The sequence below is a fragment of the Phymastichus coffea genome, unplaced genomic scaffold (genome assembly GCF_024137745.1).
Source record: "Phymastichus coffea isolate CEN01 unplaced genomic scaffold, Cenicafe_Pcof_1.1 PCOF00001, whole genome shotgun sequence".
In the NCBI taxonomy this organism is placed as follows: domain Eukaryota; kingdom Metazoa; phylum Arthropoda; class Insecta; order Hymenoptera; family Eulophidae; genus Phymastichus; species Phymastichus coffea.
Window position 1 is genome coordinate 12,060,359 of NW_026706812.1, and position 17,436 is coordinate 12,077,794.

The following is a 17,436-nucleotide window of genomic DNA, read 5'->3' on the forward strand; positions in this document are numbered from 1 at the left end:
TCTCAGGAAGAATCCACCCCGGGTTCCGATCGGGTGAAAGCCCCGGTGGCCACGGGCAGCGGCAAGGATTTTGAGGGCCGCACCTTGTGCATGGCGAAGAGGAGGACCAAACGAAACGATACGAACAAAAATACACTGAACATACCAGAACGACAGAGGGCAGACAGTGTATCAAGTGGCGGCAGCGGGGTGAGTTACGCCTCCGCCACAGACAACCAAGAACAGACGTCAGGACGAACACCCACGTTAAACAAAACACGAGACATGACTGAACTACTAAGGCTAATACAAGAGACGGCGACAAAAATGGCCGAAGCAGCAAACATACAAAAAAACATGAATATGACAGTGAAGACTGGAATCAAGACAATTCTCGAGACTGTGGACATTGCGCTGCACAAGCGGATGGACACAGCTCCGGAAGGACACCGACGAGACAGCAACAAGACAAGCACAACGACGAACAACAACGCAGAGACGCACAGACGAAACGGAAACGTTCGCTGACCGGAACCACGCCGGAGCCCTCACAAAAGAGGCCACCGACGACAGATTCGACCAAAGACTGGCAGACCGTTACACGGAAAAAAACAAAAAAGAAAACGGATGCAAGGAATCGACCTGACAAGGACAGACCGGCCCACCAGAAAAGGGGACTCGCTGTCCTCGTCAAACCGGGGACACACGCGTCGTACTCCGATATCGTCCGAAAAATCCGGACAACGATCGATCCGAAGGAGAGTCACGTACAGGTGACGACCCTGAGGAAGACTAAGAACGGTTTGTGCCTATTGAAGCTGCAGGTAGACGCAGACAAACCAGACGGACGCGACGTGTTTGAGCGACAGATCCAGGAGGCCATCGGGGAAGCAGGCAGTGTCAGGGCTATGACTTTCAAGGTACAATTGGAGATCATGGATCTGGACTGCGTTGCGACTCCGGAAGACGTGACGGACGCGCTCAGACGAGAGTCTGGGCGAGACACAGACTTTCGGGTCCACATTTTCGGTCCTAACCGCGCTGAGCAGTATATGGCGGTCTGCGAAATGGAAATGCGGGAAGCCGAGGCGCTGCTCCGGCGCGGTCGGATCGGAATTGGCTGGGTGCACTGTCGCGTACGAAAAAGACTGACGGTGACGAAATGTTACAGGTGCCTGGGCTTCGGCCACGTGAAGGCCGAATGTACGGGCAAGGACAGGACGAAATGCTGCCGCAAATGCGGCGCATCCGGACAATACGCGACGGAATGCAAAGGAGAACCGGTCTGCCCACTGTGCTCCGAGGCCGGGCATGGGGACGTCGCCCACCTCGCCGGAAACGGCAGGTGTGCCGTGTTCCGGGCCACGCTGGAGGAGTGCAGGAGGCGTGCCGGAAGACGGACAGAGTAGTACAAGGAAACCTGAACAGAAGTAGGACTGCAGACATGCTCCTACCGCAGATAGCCGACGAACATCACGCGGATATTCTGATCCTGTGTGAACCATACAGGAAAAGGATGTCCCAAACATACATTACAAACAAGACAGAGACCACTCCTATCTGGGTAAGGGGCGCCGCTCAATTTAGAGTTTCCAACCGCGGAGTCGGGGACGACTACGTCTGGGCTACAGTCGGCGCTGTCACTTATGTCAGAGTCTACCTGACACCCAACTGCACCGCGGCGGAGTTCGAAAGGAAGGCGACGCTGTTAGAGGACGGGATCAGGGACCTGCCCGGAGATGTCATCGTTGCGGGGGATCTCAATGCGAGGGCGATCGAGTGGGGAATGAACGAAACGAACCGACGTGGACGACTGCTGCTGGAAATGGCCGCAAGGTTGGACCTAGCAGTAGTAAATACGGGACACACGCCGACGTACAGACGACCAGGGATTGGAGACTCCATCCCTGACGTGACGATGACGTCGGACAGAATCCTGCCACGGCTGAGGGGGTGGCAGGTGGTCGAGGACTATACAGCCAGCGACCATCAATACATCGTCTTCGAAGTGGCGGGACGGACAGAAACGAGACAGACGAGAATCCATCAACCCCCGCGGTGGAACCTTAACAAACTTGACCGACAAAAATTTTCGGAGGAGTTGATGGCAGCATCAGCCCCCATCGAAGATTCCTCCTGAGCTAACGGGCCGGCGAAAAACGGAAAGACTGACAGACGAGACGGCGAAATTAATAAACAACTTGTGCACCAGCACAATGACGAAACGACGACAGATACAAAAAAGACGACCACAATACTGGTGGACGGACGAAATAGCTGAGCTACGCAAGATATGCCTGGCAAATCGGCGACGTGCGACGAGGGCTGGAGGTGGACCCGAAAGGGAAAACCTTCAGGCCATATACAAAACAGCACGGAAGACGCTGACGAAAGCAATACGGGACAGCAAGACGCGATGCTGGAGGAAGCTCTGCGAGGAGGTGAACGAGGATCCCTGGGGAACCGGCTACAAGATTGTGACCGGGAAACTAGGGGCCCGAGTCTCACCGGAACTTAAAGATGCCGAAACAACAGGACGGATTGTTGACGGATTGTTTCCGACGCACCCGACTAGGACAAACGTGATGGATGACGTGGACGCACAAATGCCCCCCGCTTTTGCCGCTGAGGAGCTCATCAGAGCAACGAATGCGATGAGGACGGGTAGGGCACCGGGACCGGACGGAGTACCATCCGAGATCCTCCGACTCGTGGCTCGTCTACGGCCGGAGATACTTCTCGACCTGTACAATACGTGCTTGACGACAGGAACGTTCAGCGATCGGTGGAAGGAGGCGAGGCTCGTTCTCATTCCAAAAGGTAGGGGTGACCCTGGCACTCCTTCGGCCTACCGACCGTTGAGTTTACTTGACACTACTGGTAAACTCTTTGAACAATTACTCAGACCGAGACTGACGGACGCGATACAGGCCGGAGGGGGTCTTTTAGATTTGCAATTCGGCTTCAGGAGGGGTCGGTCGACGATTGGAGCGATCCAAAAGGTGATTGATTCTTTCCTGGAACTAGACAGACACTGCCATGCGGCGCGACCCATTGTGCTGCTAGCGACGCTCGACATCAGAAATGCTTTCAACTCGGCCAGGTGGGTGGATATCTTGGAGGCGCTGAAAAGCAACTTTCGGATCCCACCGTACCTGGTTCGGGTTGTGGAGGATTATCTGAGAAACAGACGAATAACGTACGAGACGATCGAAGGACAGTTAACGAGACAGGTCACCGCTGGGGTGGGTCAGGGGTCGATACTGGGACCCGACTTTTGGAATGGTCTATACGATAGTCTGCTTCAGCTTGGGATGCCACTCGGAGTGACCCTCGTCGCCTACGCTGATGACGTGGCGGCGGTGATCACGGAGAGATCTCTCGAGCTGGCGCAGCTGACGTTGAACCAGACCATGAGACGAGTTGGACGATGGATGACAGAACACGGACTGCAACTCGCAACAGAAAAGACGGAACTTATGCTTCTCACGAGAAGACGCATACAGACGATATTACCCATGAGAGTGGGTACATACGAAACGGAGACCATGGGGGAAGTCAAGTACCTTGGGGTAACCCTCGATACGAAGATGACCTTCTGGCGTCACATACAGAAGACAGCCCGAAAAGCGGCAGAGAGGATAGCATCCTTGAGCCGCCTGATGGCAAACACGACGGGACCGAGACCAGGAAAGCGGCGACTGCTAATGGCGACAGCCCCTTCGATCCTCTTATACGGCGCGGAAATATGGGCAGATTCCTTGAAGACAAAGAAGTATTGTAAGACAATGACGATGGTACAGAGACAGGGCGCTCTGCGAATCGGTTGCTCCTACCGAACAGTCTCTGCGCAGGCTATTATGGTGATGGCTGGTGAAATACCCGTGCCGATTTTCGGGCCTTTGAACGGAAAAGGATCTATGAGAGCACCGCGGACATAGAACGAAAGAACGCGGCAATCGCCAGCGTGACAAGACAATTGACATATGGCAAGACTGATGGACAGAAGAACGAGGTGGTAACTCGGACGAGACGACTGATACGGAACTTGTGGAAGAACTGTGGCTCGGAAAGAAATTTGGTGATGTGAATTTCTATGTCACCCAGCTCTTGACGGGCCACGGGTACTTCCGACGGTACCTTTACAATATGAACAGAGTACGAACACCCGACTTTAAATACTGTGGACACGAACAAGACAACGCGGAACACACGTTTTTCACGTGTGACCGCTGGACAAGACTCAGACAGGAACTGGAAGGAACGGTTGGCAGCATCACCCCCGATAACATTGTGGCGGTGATGCTGCCTGAACCCAAATCGTGGCGCTTAGTCGCTACCTATACGGAAACCATACTGAGACGTAAGATCGCGGATGACTGCCTGACAGATGACTGAGCAGACGAAGTGACGCGACATAACGAGATACGGAGGAACGACACGAACGGACGAACACAGACAGAACCTCCAGTCAGAAGTAATATCAACATAATCCCTGGCCGGGGGAAGGACACCAAGAAGATGGCGGTTTAGTGAGTAGGCCTGTTTTATTTTTAGGAATCCCACATAACCCCTTAGTCAGCAAGACTAAAGGGAATCCGCAAAAAGGATTCCGCAATTCCTTGTAAAAAAAAAAACTTACTTCACGAGCAACTGCTATCATATGTATGAGTTGGGCAATGTGCTGGGTGTTGCCTGCACATCTGATTAACTGAAAATAAATAATTATTAAAATATTAAATATTAAATAATATAAAAGTAAAAGAACTTACTACGTTTAACAGGACGATGAGTAGCCAATACAGCAGCTCACACGGGATTGTGTAAGAATTCTATAAATTGTAAAAATTATTAAAATTATTATATATATATATATAATTATTTTTAACTAAAAAAAATGATTACTTGCCGTTCCGAGAAATTGACAACTTTTAATTATATTTTCCATTTTTTACTAACAACAAATTTTTTTTACACAAATAAAAAGAAAAATTAATTTCCCAATGAGCTATGACCAGCTCGAAGATTCCCTTGATACTGACCATCGAAGATCCTACCAAACGCTTGTAATATTATCAGGTAATATTTTTCTGCAATATGAGTATGAAATAAGCTACATTCGTTCCTATATTATAAATAGGGTAAGTAGCAAAGCACAGCTTCTCTCTCTCTTTCTCTCATCCAGAAAGTAGTGGACAAGCTTGATCACCCTCTCAAACCAGCTGTGATCTGCATTTGTGATAGACATCGTCAATTTAAGAGAAGAGGGTAGGTAGAAAGCATAGCTGCTCTGTGTCTCTCTCTCCCTCTCTTTAAACAGATTTTAAGTGAAAATAACTAGGATAACAGAGAAGGATTAGCGGGGATTCAAACATTTATAGCTCTCCTTCATGGAGAGAGAGAACCAAAATATTTCCTCTATGAGAGAATGGTCCCAAGCCACGCTTAGCCATAGTGTGGGAGAGAGAGGGAGAGAGAGCACGCATTTACTACTATAGTAGCGCATTCCCAAGCCAGAACTATGGACAGTATGTGTTCCCCTCCTGTTCCGCGCGCTGTGGTCCACGCTGAGCCAGAGCTAGAGCTAGAGAGAGAGAGAGAGAGCAAACATTTACTACTATAGCAGCGCATCCACTATACTTACCACTATAGTTAAGAACTATAGACAGCATGCGCTCCTATATACGAGGTCTGTCCGGAAAGAAACGGACCTACGTTTATATCTTCGTACCATAGTGTTCGAGCGACCTCAACCGGACAGAAACGTACCCTCAACGAATCTATTGGTTACTTACTGACACCTGCCGGACGTATAGTTCATCCGCAGCGTGTCTTTGATTACAGTGCCTTTTTCGCGTTCGTCGGATTTTGATATTGACAAAAATGATTGAAAAACAAGATCAACGAATTTGCATCAAATTTTGCTTTCAACTCGGAAAAACGAGTTCGTAAACTATTGAAATGATGCAAAAGGCCTTCGGAAGCGAGTGTATGAGCAAAACACGAATAAAAGAGTGGTATAAACGGTTCAAGGATGGTCGCACTTCTGTCTTAGTGATTCTCGTTCCGGCCGACCATCGACGACAAAAACCGCAGATAATATTGAGCGGGTGCGACTTGCAATCGAACAAGATCGTCGTATGACTGTGCGAGAACTAGAAGAAGACCTTGAGATACCAAAAACTATCATTTCAGAAATTTTAACCAAAAATTTAGGAATGAACCGCGTGTGTGCGAAATTCATCCCAGAATTGCTCACAGCAGAGCAGAAGAACTTTCGCTTAGAAATCGCTCTGGACAATCTGGAAATGGTCAATAATGATGATAATGTGCTTAGAAAAGTTATTACAGGTGATGAATCATGGGTTTATGGTTATGATCCTGAAACAAAACAACAACCTTCAAAGTGGAAGCATTCTGAATCGCCAAGACCAAAAAAAGCACGTCAAAGTCGGAGCAATGTTAAGTCAATGTTGATTGTTTTTTTCGATTGTGAAGGTGTTGTACATCACGAATATGCACCAACAGGTCAGACAATCAACAAAGAATACTACTTTTAAATTTTGAAACGTGTTCGTGATGCAGTAGAAGAAAACGGCCGCACTTTTGGGAAAGTGGTGACTGACTTCTCCATCACGATAATGCTCCAGCGCATTCATCCAATATTGTGCAGCAGTTTTTGAGCAAACACAATATCGCATTGCTTCGACAACCTCTATACAGTCCCGACATAGCCCCGTGTGACTTTTGGCTGTTTCCAAAACTACAAGAACCACTCAAAGGACACCGATTTGATGACAAAACAACGGTTGAAAACAATGCGACGAGTGTACTTAAGGCTATCCCTAAAAGAGAGTTCCAGAACTCTTTTGAAAAGTGGAAACATCGATGGAACCGTGTTATTCAATCAAGTGGGGATTACTTTGAAGGATGCCACCCACCAGATGATAAAGAATAACACTAGCACGAAAATATAAAGGTAGGCCCGATACTTTTCGGACAGACCTTGTAAATATATATATATATCCTTATGCTCCTCCGCATGCTCGGGCCTTATACCGAATGTATATGCGTGTAGCTAATATACACAATAACCATCTCCTAAGGTACATGTGGCATTGGCTCTAGTGGTAGAGCGCTAGCCTGCCAACCCAGAGGATTCTTCTCTTCTTTCTATTGTCGCTTTCTATTCATTTCATTTTCAATGTGGCAGGTAAATTATTAATAATATTTATAACTTTTTTTTAAATACATTTAATTAAATTAGACAGAAAGCAATAAGTAGGGTCCCTAGGGACTAGGACTCCTAGGAACCTTCCTCAATATAAGACCCTTTCTCAAAAAATTATAAATAATTATTATCATTGATTATAATTAACATGGAAGGGTTAAGCCAGATAACCAAAGGGTTAAACCAGGGAACCTCGCAGATGTTGTTAATAATACGAGGGTGGTCCGTTAAGTACTTAGCCTCACCGCCCGATGGCGCCACTCTCGCAAAAGAAATATTCTATCACGTAGTACAACCTTCTCGATGGTTACTGTCAAGATTTCAGCCGGATCGGAGTTGTAGTTTATTTTTGAGAGCGTGTGAAAGCAAGTGTGTCCGTTGATTTTTGAAAAATGGAAAAAGAGCAGTATCGGTCGGTGATTCGATTCTTGTTTTTGGAAGGGAAATCGCGCAGCGAAATCAAAAAGCGCTTGGATGCTGTGTACGGTGACTCTTCTTTTTCGATGGCGACCGCCAAAAATTGGTTTAACGAGTTTCAACGTGGTCACACGTCGATTTTTGAAGAGCCACGTCCAGGTGCTCCGAAAACGGCTACCAAGGAGGATAACGTTACAAAAATTCACGATCTCGTCTTGGCAGATCAACAATTAAAGATGCGCGAGATAGCTAAGATCGTAGGCATCTCAAAAGACCGCGTAGGTCATGTCCTGCATGAAATTTTGGGCATGAGAAAGCTGTCGGCGCGATGGGTGCCGCGTTTGCTCACTCCGGACAACAAGCGCAACCGTGAGACAACTTCAGAGCAATGTCTGACGCTGTTTAAGCGCAATCCGAAGATGTTTCTGCGTCGTTTCGTGACAGTCGACGAAACATGGATCCACTGGTATACACCAGAGACCAAGGAACAGTCGAAACGGTGGACTTTGGGCCGATTCGACGTCGAATTGCAGAAAAAACGGCCCCATTTGACGAAGAAAAAAGTGTTCTTCCACCATGACAACGCACCGGCTCACACCTCCACCGTCGCCATGGCTAAATTGGTCGAATTAGGCTACGAACTGCTACCCCATCCACCGTATTCTCCAGATTTAGCCCCGTGTGACTTCTTTTTGTTTCCAAACTTGAAAAAGTCACTCGCCGGGCAGAAATTTGAGTCGAATGAAGAGGTAATCGCTGCCACGGAAGCCTACTTTTCAGGCCTCGAGGACACGTATTTTTCAGACGGGTTAAAGAAGTTGGATCATCGCCGGGCCAAATGTATCGAACTAAAAGGAGACTATGTTGAAAAATAAAACGCCACTTTTCCAAAATTTTCGTTTTTCTTTTGTAGGCTAAGTACTTATCGGACCACCCTCGTAATTATTAACAATAATAATTATTATTAACATGAAAGAGGGGTGTGGTTTTCGACTCGTGGAAGGGAGTGTACGTGTCCTGGCTGTCAGTGCGAGTTTTGGTGAAAAAGTTAGAGAGGAAAAGTGTTTGAGGAGAGAGATAGAGGTGAAAAGATGGTGGAGGCGGAAGAGAAGTGGAGTAGAGAGAGAGAGGCTTGGAGAAGAGCAGGAAAAAGCAGAGAGAGAGGAATAAAGAAAAAAGAAAAAATGAGGTCAAGAGCGAAAATCAAGAAGCGGGAAAGGCAGGTCGAGAGGAGGGGCGGTAAAAAGTAAACGCGTCGACAGAAAAGGTAAGACAGGGAATAAAGGTAGGGTCACGAGCATAATTTGAGAGACGAATTAAGGCGTACGGTATAGTGATGGAAATATTTGTGACAACAGAATAATTAAGAGATAAAGGTGGAAGGATAGATAAGAAAGGCCCAGAGGAGGAAAAGAAAGAAAGAGTAAAGGTGGTGAGGGGGGGGGGGAGAAAGCGGAGAGGGACTGAGGGAACAGAATAATGGAAAGAGATAAAAAATAGAGTGAGGAACGCAGTCGTAAAAAAGAAGTTAAGGAAAAAAAAGGATCGAAAAAAAGCTGGTGGAGAAAAGAATGTAGGATAAAAAGGGCTAGGGTGATGGCAGAGTTAAATAAGGTAAGAAAAGCGGAAGGAGACAGAGGCAAATACCTAGAAGCAAAGAGAGAATACAGACAGGAAATAAGAAAAGCGAAAGAAGCTGAGGAGAAAAGAGTGGCAGAAGAAATAAGAAAAGATAAGACGAGAAGAAAATTCTGGGATAAAGTGTATTGCAATAGGAAGAAAAGAATTGGATTAGATGAAAATATAGGAAAAGAAGAATGGTTAAAGCACTTCAAGGGACAACTGGGAGAGAAAGAAAAGGAAGAAAGCAAAGGGGAAGAAACCGAAGACAGCGAAGGAGCGGAAGATGAAGAAATCAAAGTAAAAGAATTGTAACGAAAGCTCGTTCGTTATCCATTTTTAAGGTGATCAAGTTAGGCTCACTCGCTCATAGCAACCGAGGTGGGAAGGGGGGGGGGGGGGGGAAGGAAAAGAAATAAAAAGAAAAGAAATGAAAGTGATTAAGGGAATTATAAACACAAAAAAAATTCGCATTTAAACAAATCTAATTCTAACCAAATCATAGTCAAATTACACTTGAACTTCGCAAATACCGTACAGTAACAAACCGCATAATAATACGAACTCTTATAATCAACTTTTACAAACTCTAAACTTAATGAACACAATGGTGTTGCTAACACGTCTTAACACTATAGAACACAACGGTGTTCTTAACACCTATTATAATAGAGAACAAAGAACAAATTAACTAACTTACCGCGCTTACAAATCTAAACTATATTCGGTATGCGTCGCACGGCAGATAATCGCCATGACAACGAACCGACTTAGCCTACTTAAACTAAAGAGAAAGCAGCCCGGCGAGGGATCGCCTGGACGATTTTCTATTTGAACAATTTATAACGCCGACCGTAATGAGGGCAGGTAGCCGGCGTGTGCAAGCCTTGCTGACGCTTACAATTACGCGCTATACCATACCGCTGAAGAGAGAGAGAGAGAGAGAGAGAGAGAGAGAGAGAGAGAGAGAGAAATTGGTTTGCGAGACTTGACCTTCAATGCAGGAACGAGAGTCCTGGCTGCGCCCTGCGGACGATGTTGCTGGCCGTCTCTGGGCAACTCATGCCGGCTTCTTCGGGTAGCGTCCCGAGCAGATGCTGGAACAAGGCAGTCGTCCTCTTTCCTCTCGGTCTTTCTCGGCTCCTTGGTGACGTGAGCGTTCGGCTGACCCTTTGTCCTTAAATGCACTTTCGACTTTGCACCGCTGACCATCTACCGTCTTAATGGAAACCTTCTGACTGACTGCTCGACTCACTATCGTCTGTGTTGCTCGTTTTTTCTTCCGCGATCGACAGCTTCTTGCTCGTTCTTTCTCTCCCCACTTGACCTACTTATTAGGCGGCGCGCGACCAATGCGCTAATTGGTTCACGACACGCGCCTGCCTAATCTTGCGTGGGGCACGCACGCCCCTCACTCTCTCTTTCTTTCTAACACCTCTATACTCTGTCGTCAGCGTAATAGCTTCGAGCCGGCTCGGCCTCGTTCGGCAATCTCCGTCGACTGAAACAAAGACCATGCATTAAGCACATTCTTAAATGCGCCTAACCTGGTCACCGTGCTTTGCCGAGTGAGAGAGGGGAAATTGGGGAAAATACCGACGAGAACAAGCGCAACGCTTGCTTTTGTCACAGAAGTAAAAGAGGTAATAAGAAAAATGAAAAAGAAAAAGGCGACAGGAGAAAATGGTATAGCAAATGAAGCGTGGATGGAAGGCACGGAAGGCTTGTTAAAAGATATGGCAAAATGTTTAAACGGAATATGGAATGGAGAAGGATATCCGGAAGAATGGAGGAAGGGAATAATAGTACTAATATATAAGAAAGGGAGGAAAGAAGAAGTTAAAACCTATAAAGGAATAACGCTGATTGACACGGGATATAACATATATGTGGAAATACTGAGGTAAAAGCTGGAAAGAGAACTAGATGCAAAAGAAATGCTAAGCGATACGCAGATGGATTTCAGGAAGAAAAAAGAAACAATGGACGCAATATATATATATTAAAAATAATAATAGGGAAGGAAATAAGGGGAAAAGGAGGAAAACTATATGTATTCTTTGCCGACATGAAAGCCGCTTTTGCCAAGATAAAGAGGAAGAACATATGGGAAATCGTGAAAGAGAAAGGGATAAATTAAAAATCAGGAAATGAATAGAAGAAATATATAAGAAAACAGGGAGTAAGGTAAAAATTGGAGGAGAAATAATTGGAGAGTTTGAGACTTACAAAGGCGTAAAGCAAGGATGCCCTTTGAGCACCACGCTATTTAATCTTGCCTTTGCCGATCTGAAAGTCAAGATCAAACAGGTGCAAGAAGGAGGGGTAGTGATAGGAAGGAAGAAAATATGGGCATTAGGATATGCAGATGATATAGTGATGATGGGGAAGGAAGAAGAATTCGAATGGGAAGGTGAGGAGATAGAGATGATTAAAGAGTACAACTACTTGGGATATGTGATAAGCAGAAATAACGGAAATAAAAAGCAGATAAAGAAGGTAGAAGGGAAAATAAATATGGGACTCGGAAGACTATGGGGAGCTAGGAGATAAGCTATTTAAAGAAAATTGGGAGTTAAGGATAACCTGTTCTACGCACTGAAGAAAAGCGTGATTATGTATGGAGTAGAAATCTGGGGATGGAAGAGATATGAAGAAATAGAGAGATTACAACTAAAATACATAAAGTGGGTATTGGGATTAGATAGAAAAACGCCAAGTTACTTGATACGATGGGAAACAGGAAGACAAGAAATTAAAGAAACAGCATTATAAAGAGCAATGAGATATGAAAACAAAATAAAAGAAGAAAGAGATGGCTCAATAAAAAAAGAAGCATGGAGAAAACTAAAGAAAAGGGAAAGAAATGAAAAAGATAAAAAGGGTACGAAGGAGAAGAGAGAGGAAAGGCTAGAAAAAAGTAAAATATACAGAGAAAGGGAAGAGGGAGACCAAATGAGAGAAGAGTTTTGGGAAGAAATAAGAGAAGAGCTAAAGAAAAAAGAAGAAAAAGAACTAGAAGAAAAGCTAGAAAAGTTAAGATACATAAACGAGTGGAAAGAACTGAAAGAAGAAATGAAAAAGTATAGATTAAAGGAAATTCCAGAAGAGAGAAGAATAAAAAGCCTTCAAATAAGGGAAAGGTTTAGGTTAGGTAATGAAACGAGAGGAAGCAGGTATTGGAAAAAAGATAAAAATAAGAGATACAGAAGAAATATGAAAAATGAAGAAAATTGGAAGCACATAGTAGAAAAATGTGAAAAAAGTAAAAATGAAGGGGAAGAATAGGAAAAAATAATAATAGGAATCAAAGAAAAGATAGCGTGGATGATGGAGCTAAAATGGAAAAGAAGAAGAAACGAAGAGGAGAAAGAAAAAAAAAAATAAAAAGACGAAATTACAAGACGCTAAGACAGACGGATACAGGAAACAGATACACAAGACTCTCAGAAACATCTACATACGCACATATACACACAAAATACGCACACACACGCAAAAATATACATACACATGCACACACACACACGCACACAAAACACAAGTACTAGCAACTATACAAGCGAGAGGAAGCAGGTATTGGATGATGGAGCAAAAATGGAAAAGAAGAAGAAACGAAGAAGAGAAAGAAAAAGGAAAACAAGAAGACGAAATTACAAGACGCTAAGACAGATGGATACAGAAGACAGATACACAAGACTCTCAGAAACATCTACATACGCACATATACACACAAAATACGCACACACACGCAAAAATATACATACACATGCACACACACACGCACACAAAACACAAGTACTAGCAACTTTACAAGCGTGAGGAAGCAGATATTGGATGATGGAGTAAAAATGGAAAAGAAGAAGAAACGAAGAAGAGAAAGAAAAAGGAAAACAAGAAGACAAAATTATAAGACACTAAGGAAAATAAGTGAGGCGGAGGAAATAAAAGGTAGAGGGAGCAATAGGAAATGAGAAAAAGGTATCAAAGCACTAATAAGGAGAAAGAAAGGTGAGATGATTAGCAAGAAAGAGAGCAAAAGGAAAAGAAAGGCAAAGGTGAAAAGGCAAAAGATAGTAGCAAAGGAAGAAGTCGAAAAGAAAATAAGCAAGAAAGAGAAAAACAGAAGAGTGTAAAAGGCAGATCTCGGAGAGAGAGAGGAAGCGAAGATTAAGCAACAGAAAAATGGGAAGAAAAGCTGAACAGACGGCGCAGAAGACAGAGACACAAGATTTGCAGACACACCTGCATACGAACACATATACACAAAACATACACACATACACGCACATACACACACAAAACACATACATTAGCAACTACACAAACTGGACACGAGACACAAATAGTGAAGTAAGAAATGTAAACCAAATGTAACATAAGTTGTATATAAATATATATATATTAACATGAAAGGGTTAAGCCAGGGGACCGAAGGGTTACGAATCCCCCGAAGAGTGGTCTGAAACATACATTGCTAAACTACTTATGGTTGTGCACTGGATTTAGAAATGCTCATAATCAAGTCTTAAAAAGCACTTTATATACTTGCTCGAGCTTTCATTGTAGCTATATCATAAGATATTTGTAGATTACATCATTATCACTGAACGTATCACTTGAAATATATAGATATAATCCTTCAACTAATTTTTAGTTGGTAGCCGCTTTCCATACAAATTTGACAGCTGCCAACAATTAAAGCTCAAACAACAAGATCTATAAGAATAAGTGGTTGTCATAACTTGGTTTTGAATATTCCTTGAACCAGTAGAAGGCCCTTGAACAATTTTACAAGGACTTGTTTCCAACACTTTTTACAACACTTTTTAGTGGAACATCAATTACAGTTATAGAATTGGCTTGACATGCTTTTGGAATAGAGCCAGTGCAAATTCATATATTCCTATAAATATAATTTGTAAGAGAAAGTCATAATAATCTTCTTGTTTCCTCTCATTAGTTTATCCTGTGTAATATCTTTGAAAAGAACCATAAAGTATCATATTATTTATACAATATTAAATAGTATAAAATAAATACTACTTATCTGAAAACAGTCCAGCGGCTGATGATTTTTAATTAAACCATCATTTTTTTCTTTCGATATTCAACACCTCTAATATACACATATATTTACTTTTTAACTAGTTATACTATTATATTATTTATTTGATATAATTATTGTACTATACCGCTACTCAAAACTGTGTTATGTTTTCAAATTCACCGCGCAGTAGAAGCTAAATTAAAATCATGCCCTGTTGCCAGATCTACAAACTGACACTTGAAATTTTAAAATGGGTAGACAGAATCAATGTCCGGTGATTGTACATAGGTTGAAATTGCCACAATCGGTCAATAAAAATCGCCCCTTTGTTTTTCTGTGATAATCCGTGAATTTTTCATTATTATATTGAGCTTCAACGAAATAATAAAAAAATACCAAAAGATGAAAATACTCTTATTTTATCGTTAGAGAATGCATTTACATGTGAGCAATTTACGATAAACGTTTCGTTGAGTGCCTTTGGAAGAGCTCAAACAAGTATGTTTCATTACTGGATTTTGTGCTTTTCTTAATTAAATATTTTTCAAAACGCAATTAAACTCGCTCAGCACTATTTCTTTGTAGACATAGATTTTTAAACTGCAACTATCATCTAGTTAACGCCAAACGCCGTGTATATATTTAAAATTATACATGTAACCAATTTTACCGCTAAAATTTTAAGGGGACCTCCATTCGGAATACCTTTTGTTGTGAAACAAACATAACAATAATATTGGTAGATGTGCCTGCTTATCTTTCCCTGACTTGAATTAGAGCCAAAAATTATATTGTAACGCTCGTCTTAGCTCGTATCTATACAGTCGAACCTCGATAATTCGAACCTCAAGGAACCGAGCGAAATGTTCGAATTATCGAGGTATTCAAATTATTATTGAGATTGTGCATGTATATTCTCAAAATACTAACATTATTAATGCATATATAGCAATAATTAGTTAATTTCATAGTAATAAATACAAATATATACAATACATATTATTAATTATAAAAACTTTTTTATAATTAATAAATTTTTTTTATAATTAATAATATACGTATAAATATTGTCCTTAAAGAGATAATTTGTCAAATATATTTATGTCCATATATGTATTTTTATATTTAAAGTTAGGAAAGAAGGACTACTTATTTATTTTTTACAAATATTTTGTTCAACGTTTAAATAATTGGTGGTCCTGAAAAGGACCGATTATTTGAAGATATGTAAAATAGAAAAAAAAACCAATTTCTTAATTTTTTTTGTAAAGAAATCGAAGATACTAGATTGCCTTTTACTAAAGACGTTTTACTTTGAAGCAAATCGTGAATTCGTAGCCATTGTTGCAAAAACGTTGCTGTCCACGTTATGTCTTAATTTCACAAAATCTCTGAGTCTTGTGAGAAGCTCTAAAGTTTAATTAGAAGTTGTGGCTACTGTGGCCGCTAGGTCATCTTAATCTTCCTGTTCATCCGATGTATTCAAGACTTTTTCTTGTCTCACTTCACTGACAATGTCTTCGTCCGAAAGTTCCCCGCAAGTGGCCACATTTATCGAGACACCCTCTTTTGCGATTATTACTGTTCTACGTTGAAACCAGCAAATTCTGCTTTTGTAAAGCCGTTTTTGATTGTTTTTTCACTAAATTGTCACGATGCATTAGTGCACATCCGCATAACCTGCCGAATATCTATTTTGACTTTTTTGTTGTTGAAAGTGACGTGTTTATCCAAAACATCGCGAACTAGAGTTGACTGATAATGAAATTTGAACGAATTGATGATTCTCTGGTCCAAAAGTTGAAGAACTGCTGTCATGTTAGGCGAAAAGAAGATGACTTATATTTTTAAATTTTTGAATTAAACCGTGAGCACTGCAAGTATCAACAGAGGAGCACTTTCCTTTGCTCCTTGCCAAATTTTCGATCTAATTTCAGCAGCCACTTCGCAAAAATATCACGGGTTATCCAAGTTTTTTTATTCAATTCATACTGGCAAGGCTTTTTGTTCACATTTTTAAAACAACGCGGATTGGCAAACTTTCCAATGACGAGTAGAGGAAGTTTCTCAGTACCTTCGGAATTCGCTCCTAGAAGAATAGTGACACAAACTTTACTCAATGTGCCGCCACTGCAATCTATGCCTTTGAAAGCCAATGTTTTTTTTCGGTATTTACTCATAGAATAGAGATGTTTTATCAGCGTTGAAGATATTTCTTGACTCAAAGTCCTTGATTTTCTCCACTAAAGATGCTTTCCACTCTTCTGCTTTCTGCATATCAACAGCCGTTTTTTCATCGCACATAGTTTTCATCACAACATCGTTACGAATTTTGAAATTTTTCAGCCAACCGTTGCCAACTTTGAACTTTTCGCACTTCAAATTTTTTTACGCAACCTTCCACGTCTTCATTTTCTGGCCCCCTGCATTTTTTTCTACTTTGACTTGACAGAGAAAATTTCGCAATAATCTTCTTCTTATTCTTCAAAAAAGTAGAAAGAGTGTTCGGGGAAATCTTGAACTCCTTAGCGACTTCCGATTTCTTCTTTATGCCTTTCTCAACTTTTCTGATTGCAGCAACCTTCTGCTCGAGAGTGAGAGTTTTGTAGGTATTACGTGAATCAGTCATCATAGAAACTTGAAGAATGATAACAAACCGAAAATATGTATGTATGTACAACTTTTACAAAGATGAGAAGTACATACATACACGGAAAATAAGTCGAGTGACTAAGCAAAATTTGAAAACGTACTATATGGAAAACTAGTCAAGACTGTTGCCTCTGTACATTTTTCAGTTCCTTTTAAAGATATCTTGTAGCTTTCAGTGGAGGGGATATAAGAGCTTTTTTCCAGGCACTTCGGTACTTTATGATATATACATATATATGTATGTAGTCTCGATTAAATGTACGTCGTTTTATGAGCGATGACAGGGACAGTCTGCTTCTAGGGAAACCCTAGCGACTACTCAAATTTTGCTCGCATTTTATGACTGCGTGGCGGCTGACTGGGGAAATCCCAGTCGAGATGAACAGTAAGATTTTTGGGGAAAATTTATGGGGAGTTTTTCCATTATTCTGATTAAAAAAATTCGAATTATCGAAGTTTGAGTACAAATTATCGAGATTTTTTTATA